Here is a 24,385-nt window from a genome sequence, read left to right as displayed (position 1 = left end):
ATACCCTTGTATCAGCTATTTTAAAATAAGATAAGAATCCTACAAAGTGCACATCATATAGACCCATTTCACTTTTAAATGTGAGCTATAACATGTCCATGTCCATTTTAACTAACATAATTAATCTACTTATACTTTAATTAACAATGATCAAACTGTGATTATTTTAAATAGTGCAGGATAATATAACAATACAAACAAAATAAAAAAATATTTTTTTATCATTAGTCTTGACTTAGATAAGACTTTTGACTCAGTTAATTGATCATACCTGTTAAACCACTTAAAGTATGTAATTTCTCACCTGAGCTAATTGCATTAATCTCTAAGTTATATGATAACTCTTGTGCTTATGTTAAAATAGGTTCTTTTCTTTCTAATTCCTTAAAATTATGGAAAGTCACAAAACAAGACTGTGCATTATCACCTTTCATTTTTGCATTAGCTATAAAACCATTTGCTAATAGTATTAGATCCAATAAGAACATTAATAATACCAAAATAAAAGATTTCAAACTAAAAATTCAATGCTTTGCAGATGATACTTTACTAACAATAGGAAATATAGAGAACTCATTAGAACATATAATTAGTTCTGAGTCAGTTTGAAGAAATCTTGAACTTAAGATTTAATCACAATAAAACAAGTATATTATTAATTAGTACAAAATTTTAAAAAATATACAAAAAGTATTCTAAATTCAATTGGAATGGCAATCAAATGAAATATCTTGGTATAACCATTCTGTCTAATAGTAAAGAAATGATACAAACAAACTTTCAACAGATTGTTGATAGAATTTTAAGTTTTGTCACAAATTAGAACAAATTCTTCTTAATTTTTTTAATTTCTCCAAGTCTTTTGGGTTTCTTATACCATGACAGGAATGTACCCCATTCCTAAGTCAAAATACAATTAAAATTCATGAAATAAGTATTGTTTCAGTCTTTGCTGTCAACCAGAAGTGCTGTTCACAGCACCTACAATGTGCCCAGTAGTGACTCCTTCTGCAGGTTGCATGGAGTTACGTGTATTGGCAATATGTCTTTAAACAATTGTAGATTTATTTTTATAAGACCCATTGCTACTATTGGAACAGTATTGGTATATCTCTTTCACATTGCTCTCATTTCTGCCTGCAAATCCTGATATTTTATGACTTTGTGTGTCTCTGTATGCAAGACTCTGTAGTCACTGGATGTAGCAATGTCAGTGATCAATGCTACTTTTGTCTTCTTTTCATGGACCACTATATCCAGTTTTCTAGCATCTATCTTTTGAATTGTTGGTAATGAGTGATCCCATGTGATGTAGACTTCATCATTTTATATGATGATTTGTGGCTCATGTTTGCAGTATTTTTCAACCACTTCAATGTCATAATGTTTGCACAATCCCCAGTGCAATAGTATCACCATGTTATTATGACTTTCAATATACAGTCCTTCTGCCATTAGTATGTCACAACCAGCTATGAGGTGTGCATTGCAACTGTTTCTAATTCAGCTTTACAAAACCAACATTTGCCTGTTTCCCCCAGATGTTCAATGGACTTTGTAATCCAATGTGTACATAGCCCACTATCTTGGGCCACCAATATTAACCTTCCATCTCTTGGTTTGCATTTGCCTCTCCTTATCCATTCCTACATTCATTCCTGATAAACATGAGGTTTTTCCAAAATGTTTCTATACTTGCAACTATATTTATGCATTTTCCATATTTCTTGCCTTCTCCTTACCTTATATTCTTTCTTTTGTTTTTTGTTTTTGCACACTCAGTTGCTACTTGATTTGTATCTACCTCTGGTTTAATTTCCATTCCTGCTTGATGCCAATATGCTTCTGCTAGATTAAGCAGAGAAGGCATCATTGATTATTCTCCTCATGTTTCAAAACTTTCACTATGTTTGGGTCTTGTGAGGTCAGCAGATATGTTTGGAGTCCCACGATTGGAGATCTATACATGTAATCAGTTTCAATGAGGCCCATCCCTCCTTCGAAATGGGGAATATATAATCTTGGTATGCATTGATTTTTATAAATCATTTGGTGAGCATTAATAATCCTTGTTGTTTTCCTATCTAATCTATCCAACACATTTTGGGGCCAGTTAATCACTCCAAAACTGTAAGTAAAGACAGGAAGAGCAAATTGGTTTATAGCTTGGATGTTGTTCCTAGATGTCAATGCTGTTTTCAGAATTAATTTAAGTCTTCTAAAGTATTCCTTACTAAGTTTTATTCGTATTTGTTCATGTTTTATTGTTGATCCTTCATCAGTTCCCAAATATTTATACACTCCCTCTTGCTCAAGTTCTTTTATATCACATTCTTGTCCCAAACTGATGTTTCCCTGATGTTGCAGTTTTCCTGCTTTAAAGGTTGCTTTTGCAGATTTCTCAAGAACAAATAACATTCTTATATAATCTGAAAAAGTTTTGACAACTGGCAGTTGTACTTTCAGTTCCTCATCTGATGAGCTATGCAGTTTTAAATCATTGACAATGAGAAGATGAGCTGTCTTTACACTGTTGTTTTCTAGGAGCCAAATTATAGCCATGGCCTAAGCTGTTAAGTAGACAGCTTAATGGGTTAAGGGCAAGGCAAAATAACAGTGGTGGCAGAGAGCCACCCTGGAATATCCCCCTTTGAATCTTTATCCCTGGAATAATAATTTGCTCTTTATCATGGCTTAATTGCAAAGTGGTCTGCCAGTGTTTCATGGTCACTGTGATGTAGTTGATCAGTGTAGGGTGTATTTTATACATTTTAAGCACACTTTTATCTATGAGTATGTGATACTATCAAATGCTTTTTTTATAGTCAATCCATGCCATACTTCCCCTTTTTACAGTTCTCCACTTTATTTAACAACAAATGATCCTTTGTTCCATATGACTATCTTTTACTGTCCTTTTGTACTACTGCCATAACTGAGTTTTTTTCTAAATGACTATAAACTCTGTCCTCATCAATTCCATTGTGTAGTTTATACGTGTTGGAAGGCAAGTTATTGGTCTATAGTTTTTTAGGGTAGCTTGCAGGTTCACTTTTAAGTAGTAGCATTGTTTTTCTGGTTGTTAGCCAGGTTGGTGTCTGTTCAGAGTGTGCATATAAATATTTCTTACTCATGAGTAAATCTTTGTGCAAAGATGTTAATACTTTTAATCAGAAGTTAGGTACTGCATCTGGGCCTGGAGTTTTCCAATTGAAGGCTTTTCTTAACTTTGTTTCAATCTGTCTGGCTGATACTTCATCCCATTTCATATCCTGTATCTTTAAACTTCTTATTCTTTCTTTTACTTCTTCTATCCATTTTGCATCTTTGTTATGTTCCAAAGGATCTTCATAAATACTTCTCCAAAATGTATCTATTTCTTTTTTTTTTTTTTTTGGTGGTCTTTCGATTCCTTTAACCTTGTTTCCCATCTCTCTATAAAACTTTTTGGGTCATTAATAAATTGCTTATTTTGTAATTTTCCTTTATATTTATCTGTGTACCTTCTACGTTTTTCCACTCGTGCTAAGAGTTTTAGCTTATTTGTGATAGTGCATGATAGATCATGGTCTATTCTAATACTGCACATTGCTTTTATTACATCTATCTTTCTTAGTATTTTTGTTGATCTGTTCCCTCTTCTACATTCTTCTAACAGGGACACTTCTTGTCTTACGTGCTTTATAGTTTTCTCTATTTGATACTTCCATGATGGTATTTGATTTTTCCCCTTCCTTTTCCTCACTACCCTGTGTTCTTGCAGTAGGACTTTATAAGTTATTAATTTAGCTGCACAGTAATATATCCTGTTTACTTCTGTTATATCACACGGATCTCTATAGGCAGTCCTAATTACTGTGCCCATTTGTTTTATCAAACTTCTGACTTCTGGGGCTTTAATGACCTTCTGCAGTCTATTTCTTTCTTTGATCTTAGTATGTCCATCTATCTCTATTAAATCAAGCAACTCTTTTCTTAGCTCATTTTCTTCTAAACTGAGGGCACATTTTTTTTTCCATTTTCTGTGGGCATTCTATACAAAGTTCTATAGCATCTTCTTGTGGCACATTCTTTTCAGTTTCATCCTGTGCCATTCATTGCTCTATCATATGGGAACTCACTGGCCTATCACTCCTCAGCATTGACTGCATCAGAGTTGCCACAGTTTCCTGTTCCTTCCCTTGCTGTCCAGCTTCAAGTCAACATTCATACTGGTTTCCTGTGGAAGGCTCCAAAATATCTTCACATGGCAACTGATCAATTGCTTCCCATTCCACTTGTTTCCCCTTAATTTGGATATACATTGCTCTATCCTGTTGTGGTGCTTTCTGAATTAGATTTTCTGCACTGAATCCTTCACTTTGCATGTACTCCATAACCTCAGTTTCTATTTCTTTAATTCTCCATTTAATAATTTCCTTTTCTACTTTCCCTCTTCGTCTTCTTATTTTTTGTATTGTAATGTTTTCCATATCCGGATACCTTTGCCTATATTTCTCTTTGTATATATTTGGTGCTGCTCTTTTTGTATTGGTTATTTTTTCTTTCTCCTTTGTATAAATATTACACCATCTTAAATCTCTTTTTCTTTTCCATGTCCATATTTCTTCTTCAGATGTCTCATGATCTTCCTTCTTTTCCTAACTTTGTGGACTCACTCCATCTTGCTGTGTTAGACCTTCTACACCAAATCCTTCACTTCACAGGTTCTCCATAACTACAACTTTTATTATTTTAACTTCTACTTTACTAATCTTTTCTACATTCCCTCTTTGTGATACTATTTTCTTTATTGTGAGATTTTCCATATCTGGATACCTTTGCTTGTATTTGTCTTCAAATATCTTTGGGGCTGCTTTCTTTATATTGATTAATTTGGCTTTCTCCTTTGCATAAATATTGCACCATATCAAATCTCTCTTTCTTTCCCATGTCCATATTTCTTTTTTATACTTTTCAAAAAGCTCTAGGTTTTGTTGTTTATATTATTGCACTTCCTCAGATACGTCTTTTTCAAAACAGGCCAATGTTTCTTGGTCCATATAGAGTTTTTCACAAAGCTGTTATATTACTGAATACAAATTTTTATTTGAATCTTCTGATGGTTTTTCTTATGGAATGATTTTTCTTTCCACTAATTTCTCTCTTATTCATTTTGCATCATTTTATAATCTTTATGGTTCTTCTTTGGCTTATCAGGTTTGGTGATTTTTGTGGACTACTACATCCTTCTACAACAGGGGAGTCATCCTCCCCCTGGGGCTGGCCTAGCCCCATTGTAGGAATGTTTCTGTATTTTGAGGATTCTATACTATCATCTTTTCCAGTCCTAGCACTAGTGTGCCTACCAGAATTGGGCACTTTTTTTATCCTGGGTCTTGTACAGCCAGCTATATATTTCAATTTTTAACCTACTTCTGTCCATGATATATGCTATATAAATGCAGTCTATATATCAATGTTGCCTTGGTGAGATTTTGTGAAAAACAGGGTCCACCTTGTGTAGGTACTCACCAAGACTTGAGGATGAATTCAATTTCAGCACTACTACTCTCCCTTTCTTGTTGACTTTTCATCTCTCCATTTGGACCCCAGGTCCAACAACTGGACAGGTTGTTGATAGAATTTTAAGTTTAGTGACAAATTAGAACAAATGGAAGAACAATTAATGCTTATTAAGATGGTAATTCTCCCTAAAATATTGTCTTACAATCTTTTGTACTATATCAAAAAAAATGATGAAGAAGAAAAATAATATTCTACTTATTTTTTTATCATCCTAATAAACCAAGACCTTCCTTTGATTGGCACAGAAAAGGCTGGGATAATGGTTGAATATCCCTGATATTCAATAGTCTGCTACTTCAACAATTGCAAAAGTTATAGCATTGTGGATAAATCAATCTTACGATTCAAAATGGAAACAAATACATCAAGAAATATTATTAGTAAATAATAAATATATCACAACCAGTCATAAACAAATAGTCCCTAATAGTTGTATCTGGTTATTTAAAAATTTTGTGCAAATGGAATTATACCCTCTTCTCAAATTCCCTGTTTAAATAACATAATTTCCTTTTTCCAAAAGTTCACATATTCTAACCTTTGTATTAAAGACTTAATATGTTCTATGTTTCCAATTGCATATACAAATGACTGCTTAGAAACTAATAACTTCAACAAAATTCTAGTACTGAAACAACAAAGTAACTTAATTTATTGGCATCAATTATTTAATGGTACTGAAAAATTAAGGTCCAAATACAATCAAGATTATGAGAACTGGTTAATTTTACAAATATTTAGAGACTTTGTGACACAGAGATTAATAAGATATTTAATATATTTACCCTATATAATAAATCATTCCTCAAATTATTGGAATTTTTAATAAATATCAGTAATAATGCAATGAAAAATAAATCATATTTGTCACAAATTTATAAATTCTTAAGTTAGATTTTGCATATTTAGGCAATTCCTAATGGAAATACTGCTCATAAATTAATAATGAAAACTTCTCTGAGGAATATGAGAAAATAATATTAAAATCTACAGATAAAACTACATTTTCATTATATTGAACATATTTTACTCAGAAATTCTTACACAGAACATTTGTTGCTCCTAACAAAATTACCATTATGAATTACCACTTGAACTACCCAGCCTAATCCAGTATAACCAACGGATTATGGCCTATAAAATCCTCTATAATCCGGACAATACTCCTGCACTTAATAATATTATCACCCCCTATAACAATCCTAGACCACTTCGATCCTCTAACAAACTACTAATTCAAACGAGCAAAATTAATAACACAGCCGGTGTTTCTCTCTTTGCAAACTCTGTAAGTAGATCCTGGAACTCTCTTCCAGCTGATATTACCTTACTTTCCACCTTAGGTCAGTTTAAAACTAGACTCAAACAACATTTGTCACTTAACTGGCTATGTCAATGTATCAAGCCTGGCTAACTCTCTATAGAATGTGTAAAAATCTGTTAACCAGTTTACTGTGTAATTTAATTTAATCCTGACTTGTGCTCAGGATTAACTGTAACCTGTGGAACTAACTTGCTTACTTATGTAATCTCTGTAAATAGTCTGTTTGTAATATGTAATGCTGGTATTATGTAATGCTGTATCTGCTTACCCTTGGAGCTTTTCTCCCCGGGCCTCCACTGAAAATGGACATGCATCCAGTCGGACTATCCTGGTCAACAAATGTAAAATAAAATAAATAAAATAAATAAAAATGATGTATACATCAAACATAATTAAATGCTGGAGATGTGATTCTGAAATAAAACAAAAGTTACAATTATGTAGAAATCAAACAGAATTAAATGCAGGACACGTGATTCTGAAATAATAGCTGATTGCATGCATATGTTATATGAATGTGCAGTCATCTCCCCTTTTTGGAAAGAAATGAATAACTTCATTCAGCTCTATGGTCAGATATATGTAATATTTTTAAATCTTTAGTTTTATTTAATGCTCCAATTCCTGAGATAATTCCAAAATAATTACTAAAAATTGGAAAAATAAAGTTACCCCCTCTAATGTTTAATTTACTAGTATGGCAAAAGTGTTTGCAGTAGTGAATTGCATTCTATAAAGAAAAAAGCCTTCTAATATTACACATTCATATAAATCTTTGTTTAAACTTCAAAACTCGCTTGAAGAATATTCTGTGGACCTATATAAATGGTTATTTGTTTGTTTTATAATTGATTTGTTTATTTATTGTATTAAAGCCAAATAAAAATAATTATAAAAAAAAGAAAACAGGTGCCTAAATGGAATTAAGACCCTATCATCCAAGCAATCACTTGTAGATGGTTTATGTTTTGATATATCAAAACTCCTATTCTTGGTGATTAGATCCATTCTGTGAGAACTTATAGTAAATGCTCCGGGCCATTTCTAAAAGAATGGAGAACCATGGTTGCCTGTGGCAGAAGGGAAAGGGAGTCACCACAGTGATCTTGGGGGATTCCTTCAGAATCTTCAGAAGAACCCTGGATATTAGTTGAAAAGGTGGGAAGGCATACAGGAACAATCCTGTCCAAAAAAATAAAAGAAAAGGCATCTGTATTCCAGGCCTTCTTGTATGAAGTCCTGGAACACAGTTTTGGCCATTAATTGTTCAAAATGGAGGGAAATAGGCCTTCTTGAGGAGCTCCCAACAGATGGATCAAATCCTAGAAACTCTCAGATATATTTTCCATTCTTGATGGTCTACTCTGGTCCTGCTCAGTGTATCTGCCACACAATTTTGCTCTGATAGAATGTAGGATGTCTGTAGAATGAGACTGTGCTGTGAAGCTATATCCCAAGCTAATATGAATAGTATGCAAAGGGGGTATGACCTGGTTCATCCTTGCCTGTTGATGTACCACATGACTGTAGTACTCTCTGTGACTACTTGAAGATGTCCCAGGGACCAAAGATGGTTCAGAGAGTTGAATGTCCTGATCAGTGCAAGGATCTCCTTGATAGTTACATGTTTGGGTCTGTCCTTGGTGTCCCAGACCCTCTGCAGTTTTATCCTTCTTGAAACTGCTTTCGAAGAAAAGTTGTTTGAAGCATTTATGGTGACTGACTTTTTTTCTGTAGAAGAAAAGTGCTTTGGATTGAACTGCCTAGTTGGCATTCCAGGAGCACAGTCCTGTGTAAGGGAGTCACTTGGAATCCTAGCTTGTGCAAGAGATCTTTCACACAAGACAGACTTCTGACATTTTGAGAATGATAAGCATGTCTTCTAAATATGGAAAAATGTGGATACTCTGTAGTCTACAATGAGCTTTAGTTGGAGCTAGATACTTTGTGGCACAGTGGATAGCCAAAGAGTAAGGCAGGAAACTGCCAAGCTGATCCAGATGTGCAAAATCTTAAGAAACAGCTGAAGTATGGGTAAATAGGAATGGGATGATGAGCATCTTTTAAGTTTAGTATTATCAGAAAACTTGAAAGAGGAAGTAGAAGTAACAGGTTGTAAATTGACATAATTTTGAATTTGGGCAGTATCACAAACAGGTTTAGGAAAAAAAGATTCAGAACTTGTCTCCAAGCATTTTCTTTCTGTGAAAGTAAGAACATTCTTGAATAAAGCCCCTTCCTCATCTGGGAGGGTCTATCACTTCTTAGGGCAATACGTGAAGAAGAACAAGTGGAAACAAGAGTCAAATCTGCAGGATGAGGAATGACTACCTGCAAAAAGGAATTTCCTCCCATTACCATTTCTAACCCTGCTGTATTTCTTCTGACCTCATTCGTGTGAAATAATCTATTGCCAAATAGAAAAATGGAGATTCATACTTTCTGGAAGAGAAAGGAGCCAAGGGAAGAGGGGGACATGAGGTCTTTTGAATAATCTTTAAGACTTGTTGGACTATCCTTTCTTTTGAGAGGTTTGAGACTTCTTTTTAAAACTCCCTTGCCAATTCTTCTTAACCATATGTTTACCAGAATTCTTTTGAGACTGTTTATTCTGTTTTTTTGCCAAAATTGGATGAGGAGAAATAAAATCCCATGGACAATTTAGAAAAGGAAGGCTGAAAAATCTTTGAGATTCCCTGGACCAGCTTGCACCTTTCATTACACTTTTTGATCACCTCTGCAGCAGAGTGGCCAAATATTAAATCTCTATTTAAGGGTGAATGGACATTCTATCAATAGTGTCAGAGAAGGAAAAACCCTCACAGGAAGAATCAGAAATTGAGTTCTCCTCTGAGTCTGAATCAGAAATCTGAGGACAAAACCCTAAATCTGTCCCTGCATCTTCCTGTTCAGATTCAGAATCTTGAATCTCTTCAGGAAAAGTGGTGTCCTTCTTTCTTTTACCAGAAACTGCTCAACAAGAAGGATCAATAGCCTGAATTAAGCCCTAAGCCATTCCAAGTAAACTACTGCTATCCAAAAAAATTGAAGAGGAGTAGATACATGTTTGGCTTTCTGCTTCTTTTTGACAGGAGAAATGGAGCCATCAGTGCTAGTAATGGCAGCAAATGTTTTCCCAGAGATTCCCTTTTCCCTCTCCCAAGAATGACAACAGTTGATTTCCATTGCTCACTGTGGGGAGTCCAACAGCCACAGAGGACATGGCAACCCCTGAGTCCACAGTGACTGCAGGTGCTACACCAGATGGATTTGGGGTAAAAGATGAGTGGTCTGAGGTACAACAAATGGCCACAGCAGAGTCTGCAGCTGAGGCAAATTGCTAGCCTGCTGTGGTGGCAAAGGGTGCTTGTTTATTTTTTTCTTTTTGTGGCTGGAAGAAGGACGTACCATGAGCCCAGCAATCTGTTCAATGACCGGGCTGAAAATGATACCTCTTTTTGGGAAGATGGGTATCACATGCTGGTAAAACTACCAGTCCACAAAAAAATGACTTTTTCAATAGAAAAAGCATTTTAGAATACTACAGCAGCCACACAACAGAAAATTAAACAATTTCTCTACAGAAAACATGTTATCAGTTAGTTTGCACTACTTTAAAAATGGCATAAAAAATGAGTGTTCTGTTTAAAGATACACTACAGTCTCAAGACAGTTCATTTAAAAATAACTGTCCTTGAGTTAAAATAACTTTTCTGAAGAAGAAAGTTATAAAACATCAGTAAATATACGCAAATGGAAAATTTTCAGCCCAGCAAAGGAAAGCAGAAGCTGAGTGTCAATCATCACAGAGGAGTGTACTCTTTAGTGGCAAGAAAGGTTTTGAAGGATTTGTGCCCAAACTTGTCTTTTAGTCCACTCAACTCAAGCTGTTTGACAGTTTGGGCACATGGAATTTGCTCAGAAGCTTTGGATGTTGTCCGACTATTATATCCTTGGCAGGATATAGCCCATATAGTTAAGACTACTGCATCAGTGAACAATATAAAGAACACAGAATATATTCATTGTCTGCAATCGCTACTTAAACTAGTTTAAAAGATTTTATAGCTAGAATTTTCTAGAAGACTCTAAACATTGAAAGGATGTTATGACATGACAGAGGGAGAATCAGAGGTCAAACAGAAGGAATGGAAGATGGAGCTGTCATACTTTTTCTTAAAACAATGTTTAATGAATTTATGGAAGGCCATATTGGCTTAATGTTAATGTAGAAGAAGCTTGCAGAGTGTGTCATAGAACTGCCAATGATAACAAACCCAGGCAAGTTATTTGTAAACTGTGATTTCTTCATTCTAGGGTATGGATTATAAAGAAAAGGCCTGGAGTACAGCATTTACCATATCATTAAATGAAGGCTGAAATGCCTAGCTATCTGAAGAAACAAATAATATACTAATGATGGCCCTTCTTGGACCATGTTGCAACAATGCAGGCACTCCTTTGGGTGTTGTGCATACACATGGGGGATTGCTATGTCTGCCTGTAATAGGAAAATACAGACTTTAGCTAATCAGAAATAATCTGAAGTACCCCTCACTCCACTTGAAGAAGTTGTGGATCACAATTCTTAACTGCCCTAAATTCATCCCAGAACCACATAGGTGTTGCTATGGTCTCTAGTCAGCATGAAGAGTGTAATCAGACCACATAGATGAGGAGACAAAAAACATTGTGGGCTAGTCTGGTTACCACAAATGAGGATGTGGTTCCCTCTGACATGTGATACAGATATAGGGAGTGTGTGTGATCTGTTTGCGAGAAAGATGCACTGTATGGTGTCAAAAAGCCAAGCTCTTTTATGAAGACCGCAGCACAGTGGCCTCCAAAAATAGGTGTAGATAAATTTAAGGTTTCTTTTGGCTACCTTCCATTGTTATAAGCAAGACCCCATCCAGCTTGTGACCAGCTAAAACTGAACCTGATTATGCTACTGAAACCAAAAAGGAATTTACTACTGTTTGCAAGGAAAGTTTTTTTTTCATTTTTTTTAATTGGCCTGTGTGCTCTGGTTTGTTTAAATTGCAGACATTGTCATTCTACTATGCTGGGGTGAAACTATGCAAGTCGCCCAAGGATATTTAGACTTGACTTCCTAACCAAATCCCACTACATCTTGGAAGTGCTGTGCCGCCCATAGAGTGATTGCACATTGCTGAGAATAATTTTAGACATTGCTAAGTGGTTCACACCATCTCTTTCTGTAAAGGGCTCTATGTAGTTATGTCATCTCTATCAATAACAAACTGTGTACTACAGTGAACAGACAACTAAATCCAAATGAGTACAGCCATCTACTCCTGTGAATGACTTGAGCCCAGTTACAGAGATCTGCCACTGTATAATCACAGTTGTGTAAACATGAGAACAGCTGCTGGAAACACTTGCAGACGGCAGTCATATTCATTTAGCGTAAAGTTTTGTCCTACTGCAGACATACTGATTATTGTCTCATTTAATTACTTTCGCCAACTGTGAGCATTCTAAGTCTCAGTCTAGTTGCTGTTGTGATTTGTGCATTACCCCTAAATTGCAGTTCTGGCATCTAAGCCAACTAGATAGTTGCTGCTTTAAGTAACCATAATGTATTATTCATCATTTGCTTTTTTTCTGCTGTGGGAGTTCTGTGCCTGAGGTCTGTCACTGCTGCAGGATGCAGATTGTCATATCAATGTATGTAGTTGTTGTGGCATCCAAACCCAATCACTTGTACTATTGTATTGTCGTGGCACCAGAGCCAAATAACTTGTACTAACTTGTTGGTGTGGCACCAGAGCCAAATCACTTGCACTAAGGTGTTTTTATGGCACCAAAGCCAAATCAGTAGTCACTGATTCAAATATCCATAAGCTGCTAACTTCACTTTTTTGTACTTTTCAGTTGCTGTTACTACTGTTTGTGTGTGTATATAGTTTGACTCTTTGTCCTCCTTGTTTTTTGGAATACAGAGCCCTTTCTTCAATTATACTGCAGTAATACACATTAGTACTCCTGTGTTTGACTCTTTGTTACTCCTTGTGTTCTGGTATACAGACCCCTTTCTTCAATTATACTTCAGTAAAACACATTAGTACTCCTATTTCAATACTCACTATATACCATGGTGTTGCAATTTTCCACACTGTCTGTTGATAGCCTGATAGCACCGGATACTTGAGGGAATGCAAGAACTGCTTCATGTTCACTGACAACTATTTGCGTTTTCCAACAGTTGATTCTACATGTGACAGGTGCAACCAGTCCTGGTGGCCAGCCTTTCTTCTAAGCTGCTGACTGTGCCCAGCACGTTGTCAGTTCTGATACCTACCTCATGCAGTCATGTCTTAAATTAACAAATCAGCCTTCTTACACACAAGTAATTAAACATCTGTGCCCAAACCACAAAGTCATCCTAGAAAAAGTCCTGATACACTGGGCACTCAGCATCACACTGGCAGACAAACAACATGCACCAACAAAGGGGGTCATACAAATGGCAAGCTGAAGCCCTTAAGGCACCAAGACTAAGGACATCTGATAATGTCTTAGTCAGAGGTGACACTATAGTCAAATACATAGATGTACCACATACCAGGCTGAACAAGGACATGTTGATGGTTAGCTACCTTTTGGTTGTGTCCCAGAATCTTCCAAGTCACTAAGATCCTCAAGTCCATTCACCCTAACAAACAGTAGCAGAATTACCCGTTCTAAAGACTTAAACCTTACCTGTGATATAAATGGGACCTGCTGGAGAGATAGGTATGTATCCCAGAGGCTACCCCATTTATGGAACAGATTCCCCATCCATGTGAAGCAGAGTTTCTCCTTAACCCAATTTAAGTGCAACTTGGACAATTGGATGGGAAATTGGAAATTCATCCCTGGTTTGGCATCTATGTCTCTAATGCAAACAGATAACCTATAAATGGTTCATCTCCCAGGCCCATGGTTACACTTGTCAAGTGTATCAGACCTTGTCAAAGATTTGGGATGCATTGCTAGGCTTAAAAAGGCCATTGTGGTCGTTAGCCTAGTAAACATATGTAAACCTATGAACCTATGAAGTAAAAATGTGACATTGCCATTGCACAAGTGGGAGTGAATGACTTGAGACAAACTTCCTTGGATCATATGAAGAGTGACATGATAGATCTGTTAGAATATGTATCTGAAACTTGTGAGAAATTAGAACTGAGCAGTATCCTATCATCACCATAAAGATGACACAATACAAATGAAATATAAATGACTTTAACTATTGGATTAGCTATTGGTATCCATATATATCTGCCTGGGTGGATATTTGAAAACACTTGCTGCTTTGCTGGGGATGGTGTGCACCTCTCTCCTATGGCTTCCATATAATTGCCATATTTTTTCTTCTCCTTTAGTGCCTTTTTAGTCAAGGTCAGTATGCTCAAATAACCTAACTGAGCAAACAAAATGAAGACTGAATAAGGTAGCCCTGCTCAGTGCATAAATTAGCAATCCTTATAAGCTTTCGTAACTCTTGAAAATATAGACATCTGCATGGTTTCTGAAACATGGCTTTAGAAGAGCAGTAACACCTTTGCAGTGCATGGTTGTAAAGCCTTTCCCCTTTCAGACCCAATGTCAAAACAAAGGTGTTATTGGAGGAGCAGGTCGGTATTTCTTTAAAGCAATTCTCCTTTAAACTCTTCTATATCCATCTCACAGTAAAGAAACCTCAGTACCACATTGTAGTCAACTTCCGTATCCCCTCCATATCAAATGTAGCCCATGAGGAATATCTGAACAAACTGACATCTCTCCCTGTCAAACCTAACACTGTTCTCTTGGGAGAATTCAACTCTCCTACCATTAAATGGGAAACCTACACTACCACAAAGGGATATGTACAACTATTCCTTGATTTCATTAATGTTACCTTTTCAGACCAACTAGTTCAAGTCCAAACTAGGGATCCAAAGATAATGGATCTGTTCCTCACCAATATAGCCCCCCCCCATGCTCAACACCTATAGTTACCACATCACTATCCAAATCTGTCCACCATTCAATAATATTCACTATGAGGGTAGAATGCGACTTAACAAAAGAACTTCTGTATTTACAGACTATTCTAAGGCAAACCTCCTCCAGCTAACTTATGATCTCATGAAATTGAATTACCTTCCTCACCTTGATGACCCCATCTCACACACAGCAACATATATAGATAATTTCTATGCCAACCTTAAAGCATTACTAAAACTGAATTACTATGCCAAATTTGGGAATAACCCCTAATGGTGGAACCCTAGTATAAGCTATTTGCACAATAAGAGGAACAAACTCATAGCCCATAGCAGCAAGCATAATACACAGTTATCTAGAGGGGAAACCCAAAAAAGATCAACAAAGAACTCAGAAGCAAAATCAAATCCACCAAAAACAAGTATTAGTTGAAAATTGTCACCTATGCCAAGGACAATCACAAAGCCTTCCTCAGTTATGAAAGAAACATAAGAAGAAATGTCCAACGTTGTGTAGAACTAGTACATAACAACAACACACAATCAGCCCCTGAGGACATAACCAACATGTCAGAGGACATGTTTAGCTCAAACCTTACTCCCATATCCGCCCCCAACATACTAATGTACCTACACCCCCCTCCAGATCACTTCAGAACAATTCCTTAGTGTTCTCTCCAAAGCCAAAAACACTAACTCCATGGGTCCTGATAATGAGTCAGGCTGCCTTCTTGTCAGCATCAAACACTGTCACTTAAACTATTTACTAAACCTATTCAGTCACAGAGCATCAACTGCATTTGAACCAGAGGTGCAGAGAGCTACTGTAGTTATCCTATTCCACAAGGGAGCACCCACTACTGACCCTGAAAACTGTAGACATATAACCCTCACCAACTTTATCTGTAAAGCATTAGAGAACATCTTTTGAAATTTATTAATAAACACATATACAGTCTGCAATCCCTGGGCCCAGGCTACCCTGGGTTTATTAAAAGCAGATCTTGTCTCCTGAACCTAGTGGAGTTCTTTGAGTAAGTCACTGATACACTAAGGACAGGCACATTGATTCACACTGCCTATCTGTACATTACCAAGGCCTTTGATACCATCCCATATTCTGGCATTCTCAATAAGCTAATCGAAGTACATGTAAACCCTGATGATACCACTGAATACAATCTGGCTTACTGATAGAGGCTGGTCTATTAGTGTTAGAGGCACACTTTCATCAAAAAGGGAAAATACCAGTGGTATCTCACAGGTATTGACAAAGTATAACCTTTTCTTTTTGGTATTTACATCACTGATGTCAAGGCTGACATTATGGGCCTGTGGCTGACCAGGTTTGTGGACAACTGCAGACTTTGAGTGGTCATAAACATATTCATCTGACTTCCAGAGTCCCCAGGAGTGGCTAACATATATAGGTAAGTGGGCCACAGACTTAAACTAAATACCAAAAATGTGGTATTTTGTCCTTTCACAGACCTGAGAAATCATGCACCTACCACATTGGTCTTTACTGACGTCGGCACTTTGATCCCCATATATCCACTGTCATTAGGAAAAGTATTTGCCTAGACAGACTGATCACCAGGGATATATCTTCTAGGTATAAAAAAAGTTAATATTCCTTTCTATTCCTCCGTCATCAGACTCATAATAGAGCATAATGTCCTCTTTGGTATGTCTAACCATATGATTCAGCTTGAAAGACTGCAGCATTTGCTCAATAAGGCAATTCATCTTGAGAAACAGTAGCGTTTCCTCACTAAGATAATAAAGGGTATGATTTTGGTGTCCTGCAGAGACTTCTTTAAAGTACTCTCTATTTTTTACTTCTTTCAAACTCATTGAGAGGTGATCTCTGTTCAGCCTACAGAGTCTCAAAGGATCCAGTCCTATGTGACCTCCTGCACATCAGCAAAGCAAATAACACCTTAAATACCTACTTAAGAGAACTAAATTTTCACCAGACATAAACAGGACCTGCTTGTGAGATAGCTATCTCTCCCAGAAAATCTCTTTTATGGAATGGTCTTCTCTTTTGTATAAAGCAAAGTAGCTCCCTGTCCCTCCTTAAGCATAACCTGGATTAATGAGTGGATAATCCTAAATGCACCCCAGATATGGCCCCTCAAGCCCTCATTGAAAGGTGTCAAAATTATGTATTAACTATTTACATCAATGTAGGATATTGTGGCAAGGTGAGAAATGATCCATTGGCTCAATAGCCTTGTATTAACCGATGAACCTATGAACTGTTTTTCTGTACATTTTTTATCAAATTGAGGGTGTAACACTAAAACATGCTAGTTTAGGGATTCAAGACTTCTCCAAGGGGGATATTTGGCTTTCAGGGTCAGGCATGATTGTTAGGTCCATTTGAACTTGATGAGGATTTGGTAGAGGTATTGGCAGCTGCATGTTTAAGCATGTCAACCAGGAGTATCAGTTTTGTGGAGCTGAAAGATGACATTGATTTGCTGTGTACTCACTGTTATTTTCATGACAAGAACTCTATTTAACTCTGTACCATTTTGTGTGTTTATTCATCTATACAGACATAATATACCTTAAGGGACAAGGGGTCAGAGTTTGTTATATCATTTATTGGGAGGAATGTTGATTGCGCTACTTGATGGATCATTGGTGCCTGGCTCTGGTCCTTCCTGGGAGTAGTCTAAGGTAAGTGCATTTTCCTCTGGGGATGCTATATTCACTGGTGCTGTATATGAGTAGGGACATTTAGAGGAACACTGGTCCCCTGACCAGGGATCATGAAAAACTGGTTACAAGAGTGCCTTCCTGTGGTTCCTTAGTCTCCTCAAGGGTGGCTGAAAGTATGACTGAGTACAGAATCTTCTGATGAATTTATTGTTGCTTATTTCATTTAGTTCACAGTTTTCCAGTTGACAGGCATTCACAAATGGTCACTAAGCTACAGATTTAATGTTTGTTCAAAGGTGAATTGTCCTATATAGGGATTTTGAACTGGAGTTGACATTTCTATGTACTAGAGCTGTTAGGCCTCTATATGTTCTTGTTCATAGGTTCATACGTTCATAGGTGTGTACTAGGCTAATGGCCCTGGAGCCTTTACAAGCCTAGCCCATAGGATTACCCTGACATAGTTCAACCCGATCTTAGTTCCCAGTGCCTCTATCAAGTAGAGCCACTGGAGTGATCCCCGGGGTGAATTTTCTATTTCCCATCTACTCATTAAGATTACTCTTGAAGAGGGCCAGTGAGGCGCTCTGTTTGATATGTATGGAAAGTCTATTCCATAGCATTGGCAGTCTCTGGGTTATGAACCTGTCCCTTCAGCACATTCTGTTGATTGTGGTAATGACGTTGTGGTCTCTGGAGCATCTAGTGTGGAGGGATTGGGTTTTCTTTAGATGTAACATTTTTAACAGAGCTGGATCAGACATGGCTTTGTAAGTCAAGCAGAGATTGCATCTAAGTAGGCGATATGAGACACAGAATAGTTGGACTTTTTTGACTCTGTCCATATAGGACAAGTGTTTAAGGCCTAGGATCCTCGCTGTGAGGTACTTTTGTGGCCTCTCCATTTGTTGCAGGTGTCTAGTGAGGTACATGCCAAATGGGGCATTGTACTCGATGATTAGCCTAATGAGGGAAGAGTAGAGGGAGACAATGACCTCTTTCTTCCTGGATAAAAACCCTTAGTAATGAGATGTGCCACATAGAAGGACATTCTGACTGCAGTGGCAATGTGGTGGTCAAAAGAGAGGTTGCTGTCAACCTGTGTTCCCAGATTTCTTAAAAAGCCTTCTGTGTTCAGTGGATTACCATTGATGTGGTAGTTCATGGGAACTGTTTTTTTTTCACAAAGGAATGATGACACATCTTTTGGCATTGAGCATAAAGCCATGGTTCTGACACCAGTCGTTGGTCTCAGTGAGGCCTTTCTGTAGGATGCCAACATCACTTGGCGAGTTAATAATGGCTCCCAACTTGCACTTGTCTGCAAACTTTGTCAGCCAGAATCCCTATGCATAGGACTGGACTTCTGAGAAGTAGATACCAAAAAGGAGAGGACCCAGGACTGATCCCTGTGGGACTCCACTCATGACTGTTTGGCAGTCTGACATGGAGTAAGCTACTTTCACACTGTGGATTCTATCTGTGAGCCACTTTGCAACCCACCTAGTGATATAGGGGTTGATGCCGAGCGTAGTGAGTTTTTCTATGATTCCTGAGTGGGGAATCATATCAAATGCCTTGGCCAGATCAAGGTAGGCTGTATGAACCACCTTGCCTTCATCCACAGCTCTGGTGACTGACTCAAAGAAGTCGATCAAGTTGAGCAGGCATGATCTACTCGCACAAAACCAAACTGTGTGGGATCCAGAGTTTGGAGATTCCTTATATCCTTGTTTATTAGGTCCATGATGATGCGTTCCATAGCTTTGCATATCAGGCTCATCAGGCTAATGGGGTGATAGTTCCCAGGGTCTGTAGTCACTCCTCCTTTGTGGAGAGGGATGACTGTAGCAGTGCGCCATTCCATAGGGACAAAGCCTGAGGTGAGGCTGTGACTGAACAGGGCACACAGGTGAGGTGCCAGTTCACTTTGTAGTTTATTTAGAACACAGCCAGGGATATTGTCAGGTCCCATGGAAACTGTATTCTTGGCTTTGGACAGTGCTGTTTTAACCTGTGCAGCAGTAATACTGGGTGCCTGGCAATCTACTGGTATTATGACTGGTCCTTTGGGGGGGTGGGAGGGGTAAAGTAGGCACTGAATCTGTCGGCCAGTATAGTGGCAATATCTGTTGGCTCGGTATCGGACGTACCATTGTGCAGTAGCACAGAGTAAATCTGGGTATTGCCATGGAGATTCTTTACATAACTATAGAAGGTCTTGTGGTTTTCTTTACTATCTGCTGAAATTCTGTTTTCATAGCTAGCTTTAGAGGATTTGATGAGGGATCTCAACTTTTTGTTGAGGCTGATAAGGGAGTTTTTCCAGTCTTGGAACTTCACCTTATTCCACATCAGTTTCTTCCTTCTGTTGTAGAGTTTGTTTATGGCAGGGGACCACCAGATTGGCTTCCTTTTTTTGGAGAGAGCATCTTGGTTCTATTGCGTATGGTGAGATCCATGCATTTGTGTTTGTGTTCATGCAGTGCATTGGTGTATGATTCAGCAGTCATTCAACTATTCACAATTTTCATGGGTGCCGTCATCTCTTTTTTAAGAAGCCCATAGTTAGCTTTGGAGAAGTTTTTCATGGTGGCTACCTTTGTGAGGGGGGATGTGGATTTCCAAGGTGATTAGTTTATGGTTGGATCTAACCAAGGAGGGGTTAACTACTGGTGTAGAGTAATGGTCGCCCATGTTAGTAATGACCAGTTTAAGGATGTTGCTACCTCTAGTGGGGGTAAGAACAAGCTGGTCCAGGGCATTGGAATTAATGAATTCCAGGAAACATTGGGCAAGTGTATTGGTACATGAGTAGTTTTCCCAGTTAATGGAGTGGTAGTTGAAGTCACCCAGTATGAGAGTGTTAGGTTGGACCCGAATATTTTCCAGGGTTTTTAGGAACATGGAGTGTGAGTCTTGGGACATGGTTGGAAACCTATAACAGGCTACGACCTGAATCTTTGTCTTACCTAATGTTAACTGCACCTGAAGTATCTCTGATGCATTATGGTGGGCTACCAGTCTGGAGGTGTGTGCATCCTTTATGAATATGTAAACACCACCACCTTTGAGGCTTTGGTCCAAGTTCTGGGGCCGAAATGTGTGAAATGAGTTATAGCCTGGTAGTGCAGGGGTGCTTTCTGCTGCCTTGAACCAGGTCTCTGTTACAGCACAAATGTCGATGTTCTCCATTTTAAGGAGTGCTTTGAGTGAGTGCATTTTGAGATTTAGACTTCTAGCATTGAGCAGCATGACCATCAGATTGCATTTGTTTGTAGCTGTTACGGTGGTAATTTGGTCTTTGAAAACCAGCCTAAAAAAGGCACTGTAGGAGTGGCAAGAGCCTTGTCCAGTATCTGGAAGCCCAGGGGTGACAGATGCAGGCCATCTCTGGCAAAGCATCAAGGTCTGTCAGTCATGTCATCCCAGGCAGACAGATACTGGATCCCCTTAAAATTACACCAGAAACTTAGACAATTGTTGAAATCAATCATTTTCTGCTTGTATTGTAGTATTATTCTGGGTGATGGTAGAAGGCTGCTCAGGGCTAGGGTCATACCCACCTTGGCTACATAATCTGAGAGCTCCTCCATATCTCTTTTTATGTAGTCCAGGGAGGTATGTTTCAGGCCATTCACACCCACATGTACAATGACAGAGTCATATTTGTATCTGTTGTTGAGGGACCTGAGTGCGTGCGTTATGTGGTGGATCCTGGCACCTAACAGGCAGCTGACTGTTACTTTCTCCTTATTCAGCCTAGTGAGTGGGACATCAGTGTGCCTCACTATATGTTTCTTTTTGCAGATATTAGAACTGTTCAAGGGTGCAGTGAAACACTCAAAGTATATTCCACATTTTGAGCACTAAGCTGCTGACACCAAGGCCAGATTTAATTATCCTAGCTTTCTGACTAGAAGTGGTGTTAAATATCAAGTGTGTGCTCTGTGTATGGTGGGGTTCAATAAGGTGTATGTGCATGTGAGTGTGTGTGAGTGTGTGTGTGTGTGTGTGTGTGTGTGTGTATGCGTGTGTGTATGCATGTTTGTGCATGTGCGCGCATGTTTGTGCACGTGCATGTGTGTGTGTGCATGTGTTTGTTTGTGTGTGTGTGTATGTGTGTGTGTGTGTGTGTGTGTGTGTGTGTGTGTGTGTGTGTGTGTGAGTATTGTGTTCTAGCAGCTAAAACTCTTAATTGATGTCAGATCTGTACATCCTGAATGTGTTGGGATGTGTGGTATGTTTTCCTTCAGAAAACATTTGGCCTGCTTTGTTGGGATGATTGTCCAGTGTAACTGGAGTGAGCATGTGGTGTGTTGTGCCTGTGTGTGGGGATACATAACATTTGACAAGACTGACAAATGAGCTGTTTATTGTGAGTGTGTGGCTGGTTGAGGATGTGAGCTGTTGTGGAATGAGTTGCTGGTGCTGTATTAAGCATGTTTCAAAGCATATAGTGTTATGATGTCACTGAGATATAAATTTGGAGTGTGAGTGCTACTGAATGAAGGAGGATTAGAATGGTGATGTTTCAAGGATATCAGATTTAGGGCATGTCCTGAGGAATGGTGTGTAGACAACTAAAATTCAATAAGCCAGAGGCAGGACACTCTACTGTTGTAGCTCTAAATCAAGGGTGGGTAGGACCAGGCATATCATACACATAGCTATGGTCTGGGTAGCAATATGTGTAGGTAGGGTCAATGGTTCTCTGACAGATGGAGGTTGAACTCTTACTAGTAATATCTCCTGCATGGGTGGGAGACACTGGAATTGGCCACTTGTCAGGAAGTTGGGTATCAGGGGTCTTCAAGGGCCCATGTGGCTTAGCTCAAAAGGTGTGGTTGCCAATCAGAGAGTGTCATGGGCAAGGGAGTAAGATGAGGACAGATAAGAAAAGTTAGACCGTGAACTGTACAAACAGTTGAGGGACTGGCAAGGACAAAAGAAAGTGTTTGTGATGGGGAAAGTGGAGGATATTAGTGTTAAAAGAGAAGCTGAATAAGGTGGAAGAGAGGAAGATGAAGCTGAATTGGCTAGAAATGGTGCATATTCATAGGCATAGGATGAAATAGACAGCAAAATGCTTAATGGCCTGCATAGAAGTTGAAGGAGAAAAAGATGTAGGCACCCACTGAAGCAGTAAAGTATAAGGATGGGGAACAATAATTCAGTGCTTTAGAAATTTGTGATGCCTTCCAGGGTTACTATCAATATTTATTTGAGGAACATGGGAGTTGCCTGGCCCATGCTTTGAACAATTTAGAATGGAAATGAACATGGGTGGAGGAATCAGAAAAGGAAGAGTTGGTGAAACTAGTTTCTGTAAATGTGACATTTAAAGGGGGTGGGCAAGACTGGAACACATAATAGCCTCTTTGTCGACTTCAGTACAATGGTGGAATATAAGGCCTGAACAGTGTCACAGGTGCTTTTACAACAGCTGTCTTCTGAAATCCCTGGGAAAGGCCTTTGTGGTACTCATGTATTCCTAATTGTAAAGGGGAGTTGAATGCTATGTGCAGCTTTTCCTAATGAAGGAGGATGTGATGGGTTTTTTTTACTATTATCCTGGTACGTAGGTTGGAGACAGAGCTTAGTAAACTTATGGCAGATAGGAAGCAGATTTTATAGAAACTGATTTTCTGCTGGTAACCAGGCTGCTTTGGATGAGTTTATGGGCAATGTACAAGAAAAGTAAAGTCAAAATAAACCTCTGAACCGATAAAGGAACCAATGTAGCAAACAGAAAAATAGTGAAGAAAAAGACAAACTGGTTCCAACACAGCACTCTTTAATAGCAACACAACAAGGTAAGCGCTTTCACAGATTACATCTGCTTCCTCAGACCAAAATGTTAAAACTCAAGTCACATCTTTAAACATTCTAGCAGCCATGAGGCACACTAATCACTGAACCAATTTAACACATTCATTGCCTTGTCTAAGCAGTGAAGAAACTAACATGAGTGTGTAAATCAGCAACACCATAAAACATACATTGCAGCTCAAAAATTGCTAAGTACATAATTAAAATTGACTCTGGTCTATCACATAAACATAAATATAAATTTTAAAATGTATCAACATTTAAATATACTAAAAAAAAAAATATATATATATATATATATATATATATATATATAATAAAAGCTGTCTAAAAATATGTATATAAAACTGGTCAATCTTGCAGACATATAAAATAAAAACCATAGCAAAGATATATATAAGAAACTAAGGACATAAGCCTGGTACTACTTGGTCAATGTTTCAGTGCTCTAGCTTTTAAAAAGGGCTTCAGAGACACCTTACTATTGAGACCTGGAGGTTTGTCAGCTTGATAACGTATAATCCACTTCTGTTCCACTGATTCTGTCTTATTATTGAGGTCACCACCTCTAATACTATCGTGTATGACTTCTAGAACAAAAAATTTAAACTTATATGCAGTGCCTTCTTTCGCAACATGCATGGCCAACGCACTTGTTTCCTTAGCATTCCTAATGTCTCTTAGGTGTTCTAAAATTCTCTCCTTGAAGGCTCTATTTGCTTTGTCTATATAGAATGAAAAACAGTTTCATGAGGTATTTACTTTTTGGTCAAACCTGCAAATATTTGCTATTAAGAGTGTATCTGTAGTTAGTCAAGATCAAACCCGTTTACTATTGCATGCTTCTTGGAATAAAGGTAAACAGAGATATGTAAAAGTAAAAACATTCCTGTCCCAAGCTATTCCTTCTACCTGCTTCCTTATTCTTTTCATTCTTTCTTTATCAGTCTGTGTAATTTAAGCATCATGTTTATTACCTAAAAACTGCATT

At 38.0% G+C, this 24,385-nt stretch overlaps 1 protein-coding gene across 1 annotated transcript in view; it reads right to left on the bottom strand.

The window, feature by feature from the left end:
• TECRL (trans-2,3-enoyl-CoA reductase like) overlaps window positions 1-24,385 on the bottom strand; it is a 1,073,904-nt gene that overhangs the window by 623,640 nt on the left and 425,879 nt on the right. The window lies entirely within an intron of this gene.

The sequence above is a fragment of the Protopterus annectens genome, chromosome 2.part0 (genome assembly GCF_019279795.1).
Source record: "Protopterus annectens isolate FY-2018-M chromosome 2.part0, PAN1.0, whole genome shotgun sequence".
Classification (NCBI taxonomy): domain Eukaryota; kingdom Metazoa; phylum Chordata; order Ceratodontiformes; family Protopteridae; genus Protopterus; species Protopterus annectens.
Note: the sequence above shows the minus strand (reverse complement) of the source record. Positions and strands in the feature narration are given on the sequence as shown.